The sequence below is a fragment of the Mustela lutreola genome, chromosome 8, assembly GCF_030435805.1.
Source record: "Mustela lutreola isolate mMusLut2 chromosome 8, mMusLut2.pri, whole genome shotgun sequence".
NCBI classification, from domain to species: Eukaryota; Metazoa; Chordata; class Mammalia; order Carnivora; family Mustelidae; genus Mustela; species Mustela lutreola.
In genome coordinates, this window is record NC_081297.1 from 42558288 (window position 1) to 42578173 (window position 19886).

The 19886-nt window shown below is 47.9% G+C and overlaps 1 protein-coding gene and 1 pseudogene across 41 annotated transcripts in view; one reads left to right on the plus strand and one right to left on the minus strand.

Moving 5' to 3' along the window:
- CACNA1C (calcium voltage-gated channel subunit alpha1 C) overlaps positions 1–19886 on the minus strand; it is a 744856-nt gene that overhangs the window by 484333 nt on the left and 240637 nt on the right. The window lies entirely within an intron of this gene.
- Positions 11914–12241, plus strand: LOC131838365 (large ribosomal subunit protein P1-like; annotated as a pseudogene).

Consider the following 19886-nt stretch of genomic DNA (forward strand, 5'->3'; position numbering starts at 1 on the left):
GGAGCGAGCTCCTGCAGCCCAGGCCTGTGGCTGAGACCCACTTCTGAGCGTGTTTACATAAGAGAAGGAGCACAGTGTAACCAAAAGGGTATAGGGATGTGGACACAGATGGATGGACTCAGGTTCATTTTTAGCTCGGTGACTTTGGATTTCAGCTTCGTAACAGGTGAAGAGAAAAAAATGGCTGAGGGATTCAAGAGAATCCTGGTATTATCATCCTGGTGATACTCAGTAACAGAAAACTGTTACTATTAACTTGCTGCTTTCTTAAGCTTCTACCACAGTTATTCACGAGTTTATTTACCTAGAATAAAAACCCAATAAAACTTGTCAGTTGGCTGTTGGAAGTGATTGAGGTCACTTCTCGTTGACTGTGTACTGATACGGAGCGACTTCCCGAGGCCAGTCAAATTGGGGGAAAAACAATTCAGGACAGAATGTGTGAGTGCTCGCATCAGGGCTGAAGAAGTCAGTACACAGCTCCATGTTCTCTGACGCGTAGGTCTCCTTGCAGGGATAGGCCCTGGAGGCGAGGAGCGAGGAAGGAGAGAGACTTTTCACAGTATGCTTGTCTGTGTATTTTTTATTTTGTGCAATGTGATTCTGCTACTACTTTTAAAAAAAAAACATGGAATAATTTACTTAGAAGAACTCTGAGGGGGAAAAAAGGTGGAGGTGTTACAAGGCGCTGAAAGTTCTGGGCGAGCCAGGGGGAGTAAAGGCGGGGGGCACGCTTCGTGGCCCAGTGGAGATGCCGTCGCTGAGGACCCTGAGAACAGTCCAGGGCCGTGGAGAGGTGGCTGTGAAGAGTGTGGATTCCATCGCTCATGATAGAGCTGTGCCGGGCCAACCTCAAGACAAGCTGTACCGGCCGCAAGCCATCTCCCTGGAGGAAACGCTTCATCATGATTCCAACACTCTGGTTCACACAGCACCTTTTATCCAAGGAGCGCAAGGTGCTCGTGCACACCCATGAGGCCCCAAAGTCACCCGCAGGAGAGGAGGCAGCTCTCCACAGCTGCGAGGACGGTGTCCCTGAGAGTCCTGGAGGGTAGGTGCCGCCAAGCTCACTGGGCCGAGGCTCCCCACTGAAGTCTGTCGCTTCCAGCGATGTCCAGTTCCACCTCTCCTGCCTCAGTTTCCCTCTTTGCAATTTGAGAATATGAACGGTACTTATTTCACAAGGTTAGTGTGAAGATTAAATAATGGCCAGAGTAATAACTAATATTTATTGAACCATTGTTTTATGCCAGACACTGCTTTAAGCCACCTAGCCCATATTTACCTGATGCTTATCCTGAATTCATAAGTGAGGGAGCTAAGGCACAGAGAGGTGCAGGCAGCCACCCGCATGACAGAACCAGGTGGGGGGGGACCCGAACACTTCACACACATCCCTGTTCAGTAGGCTGACATGGAGGGTGGCCTAGAGATGGAAACACTGAGGCACAAAGAGGCTGCTGACTCTGCTGCTCTTTTTCACATATGACCTTAAGGCCACAGATGACGACCTCTATCAACAGATGTCAGGGAAACTGAGAGAAGAGGTAAGGTGGCATCACTCCTTCTCAGCCTGAAAAGTCTTGTGGATTGTAAGGCCCTGGTTCCCTCGAGACTAGCAACAATCTCCCCTCCCTTCAGGACCCGGGATTCAGAGCCTTGCTGACCAACTGCTGAGAAGGTGCCAGAAAAACCTGCCCAAATCCCAAGGTGCCTAGAACCTGAGAAAACTGGTTATGGTTCAAAAGCCTATGGCTGCCACTGAAAAATGTACAGGGAGGGAGGCCGATGAGAGGAGGAGCTTCGTGCAAAGCCAGCAAGCCCATCTGTAAATAGAGACTACGTTAGGAATGTGTAAGCAACACCATAAATCCCTCATCAGCTGCCTCCCTTCCTCTCCTTCACAGACAGGGCCTGGGAGGCCTTCTGCAGAGAAGGGAGGCTGGCAATCGACCTCTGATGGCCAGAAAGATAGCTCCACGCCGAGTGTCTGTCACCGAACACAGGGTAAAACAGACACACAGAGAGCTTCACTCATTAACATTGGCGTTGCCATGACAATGAGCTGTTGCCAGGTAGCAGCGAACTAGGAGAAGAGTGAGAATTAGCAAAGCCTAAAAATAAAGCCGTTATGTTTCTTCCCCCGTCTAGATGTCCATGTGTAACAGGCAATAATCTCGCCTCCGCCTCGGCCCGACCCTCTCCCGAGCCGGCCCCCACTGCTCCCCGCCTGGCAGCCCACAGGAGGCGGCGCCCCACCTCCATGCCAGGGGCCCAGGAGCACCCCTCCCTAGCCGAGCGCGCAGAGGGCACCTGTAGACAGGTGAGGACTTACACCTGGAGGCCGGCTAATAAGCAGCACTGGAGAAAGCCTCAGCACAAAAGCCAAGGGGCATTTTCCCCTCCTCTGGAGGTCAGCCCGGACTCCAAACGGAAGCTGGGCCCTCTCTGGGCCGTCACACACGCGCCCGACTCCCTGTCTTGGAATGAATGGGAAGTGGCCGGTGCCCTGTCCTAACTGACCATTTCTATCTTGGAACATAAATCAGTAAGCCTCAGCTCCAGAGGGTTCTGTGGAAGTCAGGAGCCCGGGGTGGGCAGCATGAGTGGGTCATGGTTTCCTTTCTAACTGTCATCCCACCACTGAAAGAGCCATCATCACACGAATTCCAAAAGGGAAGATAGCATAAGGATAAAAATCATGGAGCAATTTGTAAACTGCTCCAAGGGACAGGTAGTGGAATTATTTTCAGGGTCTTCTGGTCTGGCTCTGGGAGCAGAGGAGAAAATTCAAGTGTCTGGCGGTTACAGGTTTCCTTTGTTCGTCTCTCCCATCAGACCCTAAGCTCCACAAAGGCAGAAATCACACCAAACTGTTCGCTCTCATAACCTTAGCGTCTGCTGCCATCCCAGACACACAGTCTGCACACAACACACACACAGTGTGGGGAAAAAGAGGGAGCACGGAAGGAGCACGGCCTCAAACACGGCAGGGACAGCATTCTGAGTAAACGGCAAAGATATTAACAGTAATAATACATGACCTAGCTAAAACACCTCTCTTTCTATAAAATTCTAAGCTCTGCCTTCTAAGAACCAAATCCTACTCTCTATCCAGGTCTCTAGTCTTAAAAAAAAAAAAAAAAAGGTTTATCACATATACAAGTTTCTCATGCTTTAAGCAGATCCAATAAATTAAAATCCAGTATTCTGTAAGTATAATTTGTTTAATTCAGGTAGTATGTGCTAATTCAAATCTCTACTTCAAGTGAAGCGAACAGCAACAACTAAATCTGTGGTTTCTTTCCTTCCCCCAAACTCACCCTTGAGTTCTCTCCCTTCACCATGGTGGACATGCACTCAGCGAATGCAGACAGTAACTAACTTTAATATCAGTGCAAGAAGTATGTACTTAAGCTAAAGTCATTATTTCTTTCACCATCACCCCATAAAAATATACGACCCAGAACAGAACATAAACATTATTTCTTGGTTCTTCGACTGTTCTGGATTATCTAGCCATTAATCCAAATGCCAGTTCCTGCCTCTGGTCCCCCAAGCTTGTGCAAATAACATAAAGGTAGCAGAAAGAATGACAAGTAAAAGAAGGAGCAGAACAACTGGGGATTTGAGAGCGAGTCCCATTGATCATCCCACTCCCCATCCCAACCTCTGAGCAAGGCCAAACCTGTATGAATTAACTTATGCTCTTGAAAGAATGAGAATCAGCAGGTAAGTAACAGTGACGCTCGTGATGGCTGTATTTCAACAAAACTCCAGAGAGCTTCATATTCTTACGAAACTACAGCCACAGTAGCCATCAAGTCTGCTTTTAGCATTGTCTCTAGAGATGTTGAAGTTCATCGTCACATTCCTTCTGTTCCAAAGTCAGACACCCAGGCTTCTAGTAGGGGGACCATGTACCCACAGGGCCTGACATTCTTGTGGCCAGGCACAGTGCAGACCAGTCCAAAAATGCTACTGGAGCGCAGTTTCTACAAGTATAAGAAAGTGGGGTAGCATTCTGGGAGCTGCAGAATCCCAAACTATAAGTGGCCCTGGCTTGAAGGCCTGGGGAGGGCTGCTAAATCAGCAAGATCTGCCTGATAGACCGCTCCTGGTGCCGAAGCTGAGGGCACCTGCGTGCTGACGTGCACCTGGACCCCTGGGTTTTCAGCAGGTCCTTCACTTGACCGCAAAACAAGTGGAAAGTCAGGCCTAACACTGACTGGAAAATAGGGCCTTTTTGAAAGCTTCATGTTCCCTTCTGCTAAAAGGTACCCAAGAGACGGTTCTCACCATCACTACACAACCACGCTGACACATAAGATCCCAGCCGGTGCTTGTTACCCATCCACATACCTTCTTCCTTCCATATGGCACAAAATAACCAGTTACAGCTGCAGCTTCCAATGGGAAGGGGCTATTGAACTGATGGAGATGACAAGGCAGCCGACTCCAATGTGCCCCAAGTAGAAGCCGGAGCACGGTGCTGGACACTTCACAAGTGACCAAGAAACAGACATTGAATGGTTGAACCAGTGAACGAAAAAGCCAACCTAATGCGTTTCCCCCTAATACACTTGAATTACTGGGATGCTGCCAAACAGAGAAACTTGGCCCAGTTCTCTGAGATCCCACCAGTCTACAGTTGATCACCTCTGCCCATCACTGCCTTTGAGATCACAGGCACCAGGACCAAATGTCATCGCCAGCCCCATGAGGACTGTGTTGGGATCCAGCCCTAAACTTGAATGCCTTGCTCCTCCTCATCTCCCTAGACTTCCGAATCGAGGCAGCCCGGCCTTCCTCATACGAAAGGAAAGCAAGACGAGCCACCTGCATGCTCTCAGAGAAGGACAGCATAAACCCGAACGCTGCTGTTATTAGCAATATCGCCAACATCTCACTTGGGACACGCTTTCATATATCCCTACTTCCCTCTCCCACAAAGAGTTTGTAGTTTCCAGCATGGCCCTGGGGAAATGGATCTCTGAGAATGACCCAAATGAAACTGTGGAAACATGGGTAAGACCCCAACTGCACTAGCCACTCCCCCCAGATGTTCTGTTGCAAGAACGGTCTGATAAAAATAAAATCACACCAAGCTGAAGATCGGATTCCTCTCCCTGCCCTTCCTTCCTTCCTGCAACAGATAAACTTGTTTTCTTACTTTGCATTTGCCATTTTTAGAAATGGGTTAAAAGTGAAATGCAAGCCTCTCCTAGAGGAAAGGATAAGGATATCAGTCAGTCTCTCTCTCTCTCTCCCGGCTCTCTCTTCTCTCTCTGTCTCCTCTCTGGCATGTGTTACTAAATTTTATATAGCTTGACTTGCTGCATCTCTGATATGAGCTGCTTATACACAACATAACCAGACACATATTTTTAAGAGTACGCATCACCTAAAATAACTGGATTTTAAACCTTCTGATGTTAGATGAGAATGTGGTTGGAGGACTGGATGGGTCTTGGCTCTTGAGAAAGCAAGGCAATTAGTGTTTTAAAGAAATGGATGAGTAACCTTTCAGGAGGCCACCGACTGAAATGTAGAAAAATCTGACCTGTTTTTGCCCCAGCAGACCCCCTTGGAAAGTAGAAATATCCTTCCGTGATGGTTTCCAGAGATGAGTTTTCTGAAGCTCAAGACAGTTATTTTAAACTTCAGCTCCCTTAAACTGTATTTCTGGAATATAATTAGCAATTCTTTATTCTTGGCCAAACAACTGCTAATAGAACACTGTGTTGTATGGTGGTACAAGCCAGTTAAGAATCTTATGAAACAATGCCCAAGATACAGAGTGGCACAGACACCCTTCTCTCTGTCTCCTTCTCTCTTTCTGTCTCCCTGTCTCTTTCTCTCTTTCTCTCGGATACAAGTAGGCACACAGATGGAACACCATTTGTCTTCCCAGAACCATCAAATTTCAGGCACGTGATGACTCCTTCCAGTGAATTTCTTATTACAACCATCGACGGACCATTTCCGACTGTTTGTTTGTTGGTTGGTTCATGAGAATTATTGATATTTAGGTTGTTTTTGTTTTTGTCTTTGTTTTTCATTTTGTTTTGTTTTGTTTTTACCATACTGATAGATAGAATTGGTGCTTACAAAATTTTTAAAGGTATTTGATTACTGTGTTTAGGAAAACAATTCTAACAATAATACACCCCAGATCAAGACTTCAGTGGGGTAGAGTGTGATTGGTTGCTTCTCACTGAAAGGCCTAAGGACCAGGGAGCAATATTTAAAAATCGCTCACTTGTCAGAATGGATACCACAAGCCAGGAGAGCTGGCCCAGGGCTCTGACGCCCTCTGCCCTGCTAGACATAGATCTTCTATTTACTGGATGAAGGGGTCTGAGGCAGGGGCCTCAGGTGGTGGGGGCACTTGGATTAGAGTAACTCAAATGCTCAGAGTAGTTGGAAAAGGAATCACGTTTCTCCAGTATTTCTATGTGTGGGGGGTAGGGGGAGAGAGAGTGGTAATCAGGCTCTAAGACCTTCGGGTTAAGCCAGCTAAAACCACCTCAAAAAAATACAAAAACAAAAACAAAACAAAACAAAAAACCAGCAACAACAAAAACTCCCCAAACCAAGCTATTTGTTATGGGAGAAACATGGTTTTTTTTCTGGGGTGGGGTGAGGAGAGGGAGATAACCTGACTTCATTGGCTGACTCACCCCACGGGCTCCAATTTGGGCTGATCTTTCACTACTAGGTACAGTAAGTACCAACTAATTATGACATATCAGACACTCCATATTGGTTGGTAAATGGCCATTTCCCTGAGTTTCCCAAATGCCCTGCACCATCAGGCCCCCCAGATCCTCCCTTAAATCCACTAAACAGAGGGTTAATGCCAGCCAGGGCAGAAGGCTCCAGAACCCTGCAGCAGCTCTCCTAGCTATGGTATGCATTCTGATGAGTGCTGTTGAACCAGCCATTAGTAACGTGTGCAGCCCTAGTCATGCTCTGGCCTTCAGACCATCTCCACCATCACAGCTATCCTGGGCAAAGCCGCGCTGACCCCTCGGGCACACGTCACCTCCCCTCTTGTGAACAGTGCTCTATCCAGCTGTTCCTCCCTTTCAGCATGTTGTAACTGTTGCATTTGCATTATGCTGTGTGTGTGTGTGTGTGTGTGTGTGTTCAATGTACATGTCTTCTCATCCACCTCCATAAAGAGATTAGAGGCTGGCATCACACAATGTTTTATATTTTTTGGCTTACCACTTTATACTTAACACAGTACCTGGTGCATTATAGGTATCTGAGGAATGTTCATTGGAAGAAACTTCTAACGCCTGGACATTCCAACAGCTATGCCCTATAAGTGGATTCCTATCCTAACCAAGCCCTGCCAGTCTCAAAGCTCCCGCAGGTCTAGTTCCCCCCCATGAAGCCTCTCCAGATTCTCCCCCAACCCAAGGGATTCTGTTTTTTCTAATCCCTACAGAATCAAAAGACCAGACTGCACACTCCAACACCTAATTTAACTGTATACCATCTTATATTACGTTCCTTATGAGAAAGTTCCATTCTTGTTGTCTTATCACTCCGACTAGACTATACATTCTTTGAAGATAAGGACCACATGGGAAAAGGCACATTCTGGTAATCCGTTTCTGAAAGTCAGATGTTCTGTGGGAAATAGTAACCTATTTCCCATTATTTTAAATAGGAAAAATTATAATGTGCCGTATTACATCAACCCCAAACCAAAATATATTATAATGTATTTCCTAAAATGTAAGCAAAATACATACAGCACATAACTATCATATGAACGATCACATTAGGATGGAAAGTGTTTAAAATAATACTTCCCGATCTCTCAGTTGAACGTGCAGAAGTCTGTCACCTGGTTTCTCCCAGAGCCTTAAAAGGGCCCAAATGAATGACCTCCTTCTAGGTCAGGGAAAGGGAAAGGAAGACCATGTTGGGGGAGGGGGGGTGTTAGGGGCTGGAAAAGCAGTCTGGTCTACCTCGCTATTCTGGCTTTAAATATCTCCACTGGCTTTGAATATCTCCAACACATGCGGCCAAGACTCCTCCCATGGGGCATGGATGAATGTTCCTTTGATATAGTCAGATGCCCCTCTTAGCACCCAAAACAGCCCCAAAGCCCATTCCCTTTATTAGCAATCAGTGGTTCAACAAAACACCTACAAATGCTTCCCATGTTCCACCAATTGTATTTGAAAGATAACTTGATACTCTTCTTTAAAATGTTATATTGAGTTTAAGGGATGTCAATATACACTTTTCCTATATAAACATCAACTGAAAATCACGGTATTCAGAGCCATGTATAAAATATGAAACAGGGGTATTAGAAACAAAGCTACATTCCCACAGGAATATGTTAACGGGAGAGACATTCTATAGGAGACACCTGTTTCTTCCGAACCCTTACCACCCCTAGCACAATGATGGGCACATGCCCAGGGCACAACAGGTACCTAAGGACAGAGAGGTAGTGTATCTGGTCATTGACTACAGAAATAAGAGGAGACCGGGTTGGAGAGCAGGAGAAATCTTAAATGGGCCATGTTGGCTACTCAAAAAGAGAAAAACAACTAAGAACCAACACTCACTGGACACGTGTCAGCTCACTGAATATTCATGACACCCCAGAGAGGGAGCTACCATCAGCCGCATTTTACAGGTGAAAATACAGACTGCATAAACAACGTGGCTAAGAGCCCCACGACAGGTCTGTGGTGGAATCTAGAATCCCAGGCGGGCTTAAGGGCTAAGCCTGAGCCCTTTGCTCCATCCATAGCACCTGCTCCTAGATCAGAAGCATGCTCAACCCCCAGGAGCAACCATTCTCCCAACCCCCAGTGTCGCATTTTATTTTTGAAAATACTACCCTGTGCTTCTGAAATCACTCATCTACATCGTTTAAGTTGTCAACTGGCCTTCTTCCCTCTGGCTCTCATCCCAAGGCCTGGATTCTACCGCGCATGGTGTTCCTATGGAGGCACTGGTTCTCAAGGGGGCTGCTTGCTTTACACAGAGAAGTCCCAGGTGTGCCCAGCTTGCCCTCTTGCCTCCCTGAGCACCCCAAGTCAAGGTTAATCCCCAACACAGGCCATGTACACCAAGCCCTCTGCCTACCCCCTTGTTCAAAATCACCATCCCAAGAGGAGTAGACTGTCACTATTTATTCATCCCAAAACTATTTCTTACCTGTAGACCTTGGGCTAAGTACGAGGGATACTGCGGCGGAGAGAAGGTAAGGTCCTCCAGCTCACCCAGCTACCAGGGTGACAGACAATCATACAAATAAATACATAATTGCAAATTGTTTTAAGTCCTCTAAGAGACAAGAGCAAGAGAAAAGGGCAAGACAGGGCAAGATAAAAGGTTATAACAGAAAGAGGATTTAGAATAGGAGCTTAGGGAAGACTTGTCAGATGAAGTGACAGTTAATGAGACCTGAATAGAAGGATAAGAAAGAGAAAGCCAAATTAATAGTGAGTGCCTCGGGTTGTCGGCCTCCTTCCTGTAACCACCACGACCTGTCACGTCCCAAACCCCCACCTCCACCAGCCTGTCTCCAGGTTGGGCCTGTGAGAAACCAGCCTCTCCAGGTGGCAGTGGGAGGGCACCTTGAGCTTCCACACACAGAGGTCTCCCAGTTGAGTGTGTGGGAGCTTGTCACCGGGTTTCACCCAGCCCTTTACAGGGGCCCAGAAGCACGGTCAGCGGCCAAGGAAAGGGGACGGACGAGGATGCAGATAGGTTGTGGAAAACGACCCTGGCTTCGCAAACCCTCCAGGACACATGGCTGAGATCCCCATCCTCTGGGAAGGGATGGATGTCCTCTGCTATGTGTGTAGAAAGTTTTAAATATACATTTGGAGAGAACTCGTCTGGTTCTGATTCATTCATAACTCATCAAATTTGTTTTGCAAACGTTGTTTGACGTCCAAGAAACTGCCAAGCCTCCCTGACCCCACATCCCCCTTTGAAGTGGTGGGTGTGCATACGTCACATGCCGCCTGGGCATCAGAGAACAGAGCCTGGGGCTCTGCGCCCTGAGATGTGGTAAGAAGCAGACCGGCTGTGAAGGTCTTCCGGTCACAGTACCCTGCACAACCCCCTCGGGCTCTGTTTAGCAAACTCTCTGGTGTGAACATGCATCCAGAACACACAAGTGAAAGGTCCATGGGTGTGCAGGGAGAAGAGGAGGGGGGGGTGATAATTAATGTTTATGTCATTTGTTTGCTGACTGACATGGGAACGTGTCAACAGCCAAGTGACCAAAAAGAAGCGTCCTCCTCCTCTAGAGTCAGAAAACTGCCCTAAAAACAGAGGAAAGGACAGGCTTGCACATAAGAGTAAGCCAGACTCCAGAATTCTAACATCCTAGTCGGTTCTGTGCTGAGTGGGTCTTCTCCCAGTTGTCACCGTACCTGCGTAGGGACTTAAGCGGGGGTGAAAGCCAAGGGTTCCAAACACCCTGCAGTGAGTGAGACTACCCCTCATGGAGAATGGTTTTGGCCTGAGCACCCTGCTCTGAACGAAGCTCCTAGAAGGGGAAGAAGGCGAGGCAGGGGCCCTGGGGAAGGACAGCTCAGGGATGGGATTGTAGACATTATTGCTTATGCCACCTTCTTGGTAGTAGCATGTTGCTTCCCTGACCTGATGGTCTGAAGGGTCCAGAGGCACGTGTGTCTCGCTTTAAACAGCATGCAGTGTGCAAGTCAAGTCACTTTCTAAATACACCCGTAGGTACTCCAGGATAAAAACGCTAACTACTCCTCTTCAGGAACCCTCTGATGATTTTTATCTGCGTGGAAAAAAACAAAAAACAAAACTTTTGTAGTACAAATAGGCTTTCTAGCCTTCTGTGATGGGGCACTTACAGATACAAGGCATCTCCTTATGGAGAAGAGAAGTCTACCTGGATAGCGGGCAGCGGGGGACTGTGTCGGACACATGCCTTCATCTCCGGGGCCTGGAGCATTCTCAGGGCCTGTGGCCCGTTATCCAGGAGCCTCAGCTTGCCCTCTGCTTACAGAGAAGACAAAAGAGCTCGTCCTATACTCACAAAACATGTTTGGATCAAATGAAGGGTGTAAGGATGGTGTCAGATGGGACGTTTTCCCACGTGAAGCAAGATCCCTTCCTCTTCTCTGCCGTGGCTGCCGAAACCGTTGTGCCTTCCCAGATGAAGAAGGCTGGCAAGGCTCTGGTGTGCTTTCCAAGGACCAAGGAGAGAACTGAAATTCTCCTACTCCCAAAATAATTCTCATGCTGTTAATAAGTGCTTGGAATGTCTTAAATGATTCAAGAGATGACTTAAAATATGAAATATCTAATATTCATGCTGGCTATAAATGACTGCTATCTAGGTCTTTAGTTCTTGGGCGAGTTTTAACAGGGAGAGAAGCTTGAAAGTGCACAATAGCACTGATTCTCTGGAAGGCAAGGAGTCCAAGCACCATGAAAGTAGGGAAAAGACATGAAATGAGACATAAGGCATTACAGGCGTGCTCAGCTAAACTGGCTATGGGACGCAGGGCAGGTCCCTCCCAGCAGGAGCCTCAGTTTCCCTATTTGTAAAATGGAAAGTTTGAGCTGCATGTTCTTAAAGGCCTTCTGACTCTAAAGTCCTGTCAGCCAACCCAATGATCAAAAGCAGGGACTCCACCTTGTCCAGCTCAGGCAAGGAGAAGCAGAGGCCCAAGATCAACAATGAGTCATTTCTGTAATCATTGTAACTTAAAAGAGAAAAACAACACATATTTTTACATATGACAAGAGATTCAAAAAATATAAATGGTTAGTATCACCTTTCCTCAGTTGCTGCGAGGGCGCTCGGTTTTTCTGAGGGAGCTAAGGCCACACTGGGGTGAGGTGCTCGCTCTATCCACAGACCAGCAGCGTGCCCACACCATGGCCTCCTTCTCGGAGTAAGCCTCCATCTACTCGGCCCTCATCCTGCCTAACAGTGAGGTGACAGTCACGGAAGATAAGATCAATGTCCTCACTAAAGCAGTGGGTTAACGTGTCGAATATTTTTGGCCAGGCTTGTCTGCGGGGGCCCAGGCCAATGTCAACATCAAGATCCTCAGCAGCAAGGTAGAGGCTAGGGGGATCTACACCAGCAGGAGATCCCGCTCCCCCCTCCACAGCTACCCCAACTGAGGAGAAGGAGCTAGAAACAAAGGAAGAAGAATCGGAAGAGTTTGGTGATGACATAGGCTTTGGTCCTTTTGACTAAATGTGTTCAGTAAAAAGCTGAACTCTTGGGGCACTTTGGGCTGCTCCGCTGGTTAAGCGGCCGCCTCCTTGATTTCTGCTCAGGTCATGATCTCAGGCTTATGGGCTCGAGCCTGCATCCTCACTGGGCTCCGTGCTTAGCGGGGAGTCTTCTTGTCCCTCCGCCCCTCTCCTTGCTCCTGCTCTCTCTCTCACTCATAAATGAATAAATCTTAAAAACAAAAACACTGAACTCTTCAACTAAATAAATGGGTGGACAGTACTCTCTGAGTCCAGGAAGACTGATGGATGAAGCTGACATCACTGGCTCCCCAAAAGCCATTGTTCCTTCTGCCTGGCTGGAAAGGCCCAGATTCTGTTTGGTTGTGACCCCCTCTTCCCATCATGGAGGGAAGCCCTAATTCATCTCAACGGGTCAACATAATCTCACTCTCCTGGCTAAAGGGACATTTGACCAACTCTTGGCCAATGAGACATGGCAGAGTCTGCTGGATACTTCTGGGAAAACTTCCTTGCTCCTAAGAGACACCCAGGGGAGAGAGGCCTCCAGTCCCCTGGGCTGTCTGAAATGGCTGTGGCCGTCTTATGACGTTAGGGGAGCTCTCTGCGGATGGAGCTGCCACGTTGAAGATGACCGAGCAGGAGGGACCAGAAGGATCCACACCTCAGGAGATGACAGGCATGATGTGGTGAAGGAACAAACTGGAGACACCTGGCAGAGGTCAGAGGGGACAAACTCCCAGCAAGTATCGGGAGAAATGCCTTTATGCAGCCAATACTTAATTTACAAGAGCTAAAATACTTCCTTCGGGAAAATTTTAGAAAAGAGTTTTAAGTGGTAGCTTATGATATATGCTTAAGAACATTTAAGAGTACCTCAAAATTCGTCCCTCATTGTGAAAACTAAGAATCACATAAAATAAATGTGCTGCTCTGCACGTCACCTTCTGATGGCCTTGTCAAAATGAATGCCAGCCCCAGCAGCCAGGTCGGCAGGGCTGAGCCGGCAGGTCCTCTGTCCTTTCCCCTTCATTCCAGGACCCCTTGTCTGACCCCCCCCCCCAACAGAGAGCCCCACCCTTGTGCTTCGGGAGATCTGCGGAGTAGAAAATGAAGACTTTCTATCAAAGACGCTGTACGATTTCACCTTTTCTACCAAGTTCAGTTTGATTTCTGTTTCTTTTTTTCTTTTTTTTTTTAATAAAGATTTTTATTTATTTATTTAACAGAGAGAGATCACAAGTAGGCAGAGAGGCAAACAGAGAGAGAGGAAGGGAAGCAGGCTCCCTGCTGAGCAGAGAGCCCAATGCAGGGCTTAATCCCAGGACCCCAGGATCATGACCTGAGCTGAAGGCAGAGGTTTAACCCACTGAGCCACCCAGGTGCCCCAATTTCTGTTTCTTAAACCTGAAGTCTTCATAATTCGGTAATGGGGGAACTCAGTGACGCCACGAGCACCTTCCAGGCACATACAGGGCCTATAGTATCTGGAGTCCTAAGGAATCGTGAAATGGGGAGTCATCCTCGTGCCTGAGGAACACGTCCAGTAGCCTCAGAGGGGAGGCCTTTGGTTCGGTGGAGAGCAGCATACCTTGAGGCTTCCTCAGAAGCCACTTCCTTGGGGGAAGGGAGAGGAGGCAGGGAGACAGCCAGACAGCTCCCCAGCTGCCTTCAAAGATGCTTTTGGCTGAACTGCCGTATCAGACTTTTAGACAAAAGTCCTAAAGGATGAAGGCACAAACACCAGCACTTTCCTTCCTGAGGGTGCCCTACCCACCTGCCTCAGCCGTGGGTGCGCGCCTGCGCAGCCTGGAAAGGTAACTCGGGGTCCTCTCCAGGCCGGGGCCAGCACTCAAATGTCAAGGCCATCCCACCCTCTGGGGCAGGCAAACCACATAATGACAGGAGATCATTTCCATACAAGGGCCTTCCGGTGGTGAAAATTCATTTAGGAGGAAATAAATTTGAATTGAATTTACTAAAGCCAGAAAACATAAATCAGGGAACATTCCTAATGAAACTGCAGCATGGTTTGGAAACGATCTTCAAGTTGCATTTCAAGATACAGGTTTGTTTCTGCACTGAGCTGATCACTCGGGTGGCGATTTACGGAAGCCCGGGTCCTACGAACGGGTCCTCAGAGTGTCAGATTTTGAAAATAATAAAAATGCAGTTCAGTTTGGTGCTTCTGGTTTAAAAATTAGTCACCCTCCAGTTTGGTCCTATTCAATCACTGCTTTAAATGTAGGAAAACTTCAGTTATCTGAATGTTTTTGGAGGAAGAGGCAGGAGGAAAGTCTTCTCTAAATTGATGAAAAAAATCCAAATGGTTGATTTTAGAAAAATGGTTCTAGTACTTGTAGTATTGAACATATAATAAGCTAAGATTTAAATGAACACTAATAAGTAAAATTGAGTTAGTCACTGAAAAATTACAATCCATAATAAGCCTTTATTACATAATAATGAATTACATTATATCACTGAGTCTTAATTTTTTAAATCAATGGGAAACACAGTCTGTGTCAGAATTCCTGGGGTACAATTTGAATATAAGTTACACAGCATTCAGGATTTAATTGGGCATTTCCAATGGTCAGTGAGTAGCTTTAGTAAATGCACAATGCAGGGAAGCAGGAGAGGGAAAGAGGGGAAGAAGGAAGAGCGAGAGGAGGAAAGAGGACGACAGGGAGAAGAAGGGAGGTCAGAAGGGAAGGAGGGAGGGGGAGAGTGGAGTTGGAAGGGAAGAAAGGGAAAGAGAGAGGCGGAGAGAGGCGGAGAGAGGGGATCCACCCAGGGAAGAACAAATAAATTCTTAAGTTGGGAATCTCCATTTACATGCCTTGGTAGAGAAAAGCAGCCAAGAGAGTGGAGGGATTTAAATTTCCAAGAGCATAGTGTGCCCGGTCTGGGCTGTACTGAGGGACCTTACAGCCTGCAGTCTCCTTGTTGTGACAGCTTTAGCGTCCATCTTAGAAGAACATGACGGTGCCCCTGGAGGAAGGGGTGCTTTGGGCCAGCCAGTGCCCGGCAGAAAGCCACCTCTCTGTGTACTGGTGGGCATGGGACTGCTGACCTGGAAAGGACCAGAAGCTGTTCTTCTGGGTGGGCCTGGCCCATCCATTCTGAACCAGAAGGTAAGCCGCCAATGGCTTCTGTCCTGCTCAAAACTACAGAAGCCCTTGAGTCTTCCCTGCCTGCAACCCACCTTGCTCCTATCGGCTCGGGACCTGCTGGTCCACATGATATTTGGAACAGAAGACCCAGAAAGAAATGCTGACAGGAGACCCTAAGGGCTACACATACAAGAACCTCAACAGTACTGCTCTCCTCGCTGCTTCCCCGACCGAGAACCACCATCTCCGGGAACCTCTTGCTCCTTCCTCACTTCCCTCTTATCAGAGTCAAGATTCATCAGACATCCTGCTTTTACACTTCAGTGCAAATGTGTTTATGTTCTGGCTGGGACTGCTGACGGCCTTTCAAACTTGGTTCAAGACAAAGAGTCTATAAGTGCAATTCTATACTCCTGATTTGCAGAAATATTATTTTCTGTTATGATTCATGGTAATAGGAAGTGTTTCGGCTGTGGTGTGGGTTAAGCAGGCCAGCCTGGAAATCTAAATGGCATTTACAATTTTCTACTTTTAAAACGCCAACCTAACAATGAATAAAGGAGCAGTTCAAAAACTGGGGACTGTCTATAAATGATTTGGGGGTGAAAAACTCAACATCTCTTACCAATGGGACTCCATGCAGACTTTCCCTACATCTAAGCTAGGAAATCTCGATTATCCTTTATCCAGGTTTATCAACTGAGAAGTAGCAAAGAACCCTGGATTCATTAATTCCTGCTAAGAGGGTGGTTAACTGTAGAGTGAGCTAGCAAATCACAGGTGTTTGGGGTAGATGGACAAGAGGAGTTTCCTGAAGCAACAGGAGGGCTCTGGACTCCTTGTCCTGACTATACTGCATTCAGTCAGGCTGCAGATGAGCCATCAGAAGAGACGCTGAAAGAGTCTTCTTACTAGTTCCATATTCAAAAGAAAGCCCTACTCTAGCACTGCCTGCTCTTGCAGACACAAGTACCACGGAGGGCACAGCTGGGGGCCCACCTAATCTGAATTCTCTGGGAGCTTGGGCCATATGGCCTCCAAGGTCTCTCTCTTCTAAGGGCTGGGAGCCCCACAGACACAGAATGAAGGGGTGAGCTAAGTGGTGCTGGGGACCCCTGCTAACCTGTCGCACAAGTTTCTGAGTTCAGGGCTAAAAGGAGGACCCTTACCAACTTGACATTCATTATCTCCAGCAGGCTTGGACTGCAGTGTAGAAAATCGATGGATAGTCCCGTGGCTCCCTAAGCACTACATCCCCATTCAGTTTCAGAAGTTAGCCCATCACCCCCTGCCCCTTACTCTCACCTCTACCTCCATTTCCTGTGGTAATGGTTTCATACCTTTGGCACTAACTCTGTTCATTCACTTTGTCTGAGAATAGAAAACATTTTGATAGAAGGCAAATTTTTCTTGTGACAACAATGTTTCCCAAAGGAAGCTGGCTCTGAAATGACAGAGATGTCAAATCGCAGACACGTGTAGCTGGTAACAGTCTGAAGCACATCTAAACCAATCTCATCTTTACCAAGGGGGAAACTGAGGCCCAGAGTGGCAGCAACAGTGGCACAACCATGATCCCAAGCACTGTGCTCCCTGCTGCCCATGGGAAACCATGACTTCCTAGTTCTGAGTCCCTGCCTGCACAGGGAGGGACTCACCCTGGTTCCGCTCTCAGCCATGTGATCAGGGCAGACTTGAGGACCCCCCAAGGCTTTGATATCTGCACACCCACTCTTCGTGAGTTGCTGTCTGGACTGCATGACAAAGGTATATACAACACAGAGCACAGTGCCAGGCACGTAATGACCACTACCATCATCCCTGCTAGTATCAGCAACTTAAAAACACACACATACATCTCTTCTTCCATTAAGGGGAGTGTATTTGGTTCATTTGCAAGACATCAGAACATATTCTCTGTTTTGGTAACTTGGAACTTTTCTACCAGATCACATCATAGCCAAAAAGACATCTTGGTCAGTGTTTCCTCTTGGGAATAAAGTGTCCCTAGGTGTCCTCACAGGACCTTTGTTTGGAAAGTGCTCCTACTTTCCCCAGGGGTAGAATTTTCAGATATCCCAGTGTAGGATGCAGGGTAGACCCAGAGGAGCCTGAGGGCAAGAAGCACAGGGACACTTTCCACGGGTGTTCAATGGCAGGGTCAGGATACAGGGGACAAGTGTGCCTGCGTGGGAAAAAGCAAGAGAGTCAGAGTGGGCCTTAGTGTTCACGGGCAAGAAAGTTCAGCAAATAGATGAGGCCCCAAACTCCTCCAATCACTGAAACATGGCATTCATAATGGGAAGAAAATGAGAATATCACAGAGCAGGAAAGGGGCAGGGGGGAAAAAACCGGCCAAGAAGCCCCAAAAGTGGCAAAGTGTGTCAATGAAAAGGATTTCTCAGGAAATTTCTAAGAGAAGGAACTGTCTGTGGACAGAAAGGGAGAAACGAAGCTTACCAGCACGTATGAAAAATGACTGAGGAATTCCAGTTGTCTGAAAGTTCAACATAAGTAAACAATGTGATGTGGAAGGAGAAAGGAGGAGGAAGAGGAGGAGGGAGGGGCAAGAAGGGAGAGGAGTGGGAGGGTGGAGGGAGGGACGAGGAGAAGGAAGAAGGGGGGAGGGGAGAGGAGGAGGACCAGGAGGAGGGGGAGGAAAAGGGGAGGACAAGGAGGGAGAGGGGGTGGACAAAGAGAAGGAAGGGGGGTGGGGAGAGAAGAGAACAGGGAGGAGGGAGAGGGGGAGGAGGGAGAGGGAGAGGACCAGGAGGAGGGAGAGGGAGAGGAGGAGAGAAGGGAGGAGGGGAGAGGAGGCAGGAGGAGGAGGAAGGCAACTGGTAATCTCAGGCTACACTGATGAAAAGGAGCTGCCCTCAAGGAAGCAATAGCCTCTTGTCCCCCGGGCCCGGCAGAGCTGGGGAACTGTGGGTCAAAGGCAAACAGCAGAGTTCGGATGAGGTGGCCAGCGTGGGGGGAGAGGGTGCAGGGAAGCAGATGGTCAGCCTAAGGGAGGATGACCAAGAAGCACGGGGCTGTGGTCTTTGGTATCAACAAGGATGTCCCAAGGAAGAGAGAATACATTTTCTCCCCTCCAGATGGCAAAATGAAGAGCAGCCCGCAGAAGATAAAGGAAGGCTGCTCTAAGACAAATCTTTCTTGCGCCATTGCAGATATCTCCCAAATGGATTTCCATCCCCAGAGGTGTCCGGCAGAGGCTGGATGGCCCAAAGACTTGTCAAGTTCTAGACAGGAGAAGGACCGCCTGCTGGCGGGGCCCGGGACCCCACACCTCTGGGAGACTGCAGCCCTGCCAGACACTGCCAACTGCCCCCCTGGCCCGCAGCCTTCTTCCTCTACCTCTTAAAGAGCAGTGAAGGTGCAGGGCTCTCAAAACCAGCAGCCTGCTAGAGGAGTACACTGATCCCTCCAGCTTCCAGCTTGGTCAGCCACCCCCCTGGAGGATGTGTAACGCAAACCAGCTCGTCAGGTAACAAGTTTTCATGGATCCTGCAGGCAGGGCCGGTAGGCAGCAGCCTGCATGCCTGGGAGGAGAAGGCGACCTGCTACCCTCCTTGCAGGTGTGGGGTCCTAGAGCCACAAGCCCGCTTCTCCTGCAGGCGCTCTGCAAATTTAAACCCACTTGGAGCCACATCGTGAATCTTAGTAAAAAGATTTCTGCTGAAACAGACAGCTACTTAAAAATGTTCTCCTCCCATTTATATCTAATGTGCTAAGTTCTGACTTCTGAATACAGAGGATAAAGGCCCATCTCCTTGGGTAAAAGCAAAGCATGAAGCTACGGGGTCCCACTCCTCCTCTGCGTCTCCATCTCTCCCCGGAGTGCTGCGTCACTGACCACACTGCACTGTGCCTTCGAGTACCCTGTGACTCTGAGGGCGGGCGGGAAAGGACAGGACGGCTGTGTTTTAATTGAGGATCTACTATGTGCCAGGCACCACAGGACACATTTTTATCAATTATCTTATTTCTCTCAACAACCTTGCAATTGTTGTGGCAACAGTCCTGTTTAACTCATAGTGAAATTGTATCTAAGAGAAAGAAAAAGTAACTTAAAACAAAAATGGGCCCCATCTACTTCCACCTTGAAAGCAATGGGGAAATGAATCTCTCTACCACCTCTTTTCCCTTGTCCAAGAAGGTGGGGTCAGACCCCTCTTCGATCGCCCACTACGTGGGAAGGAACGTAAGCAGATGTGCAGAAGGCGGCTCTGGGCTGAGTTCAGGGATAGGGACTAGATAGAGCCAAACTGCTCTGCATATAAAAATGGGGAGAGTGTGCTCAAGCAGTCTGGGAGCAGAAAAGGGGGAGAAGCAGAAAGGGCAAGAAATATATTAAAACCCTAAGGCCTGTGTAGGCAAAAATAGCTGAAGGGCCAAGCACAGAAATTTCAAACATTCAATATTCACATTACAATGATGTGAACTCTCTTGAGCTTCCCAAAACCTGAGTACAGGCTGATATACTCACAAAAACCTTGTGTGAGACTGGAAAGAGAGAGAGAGAGA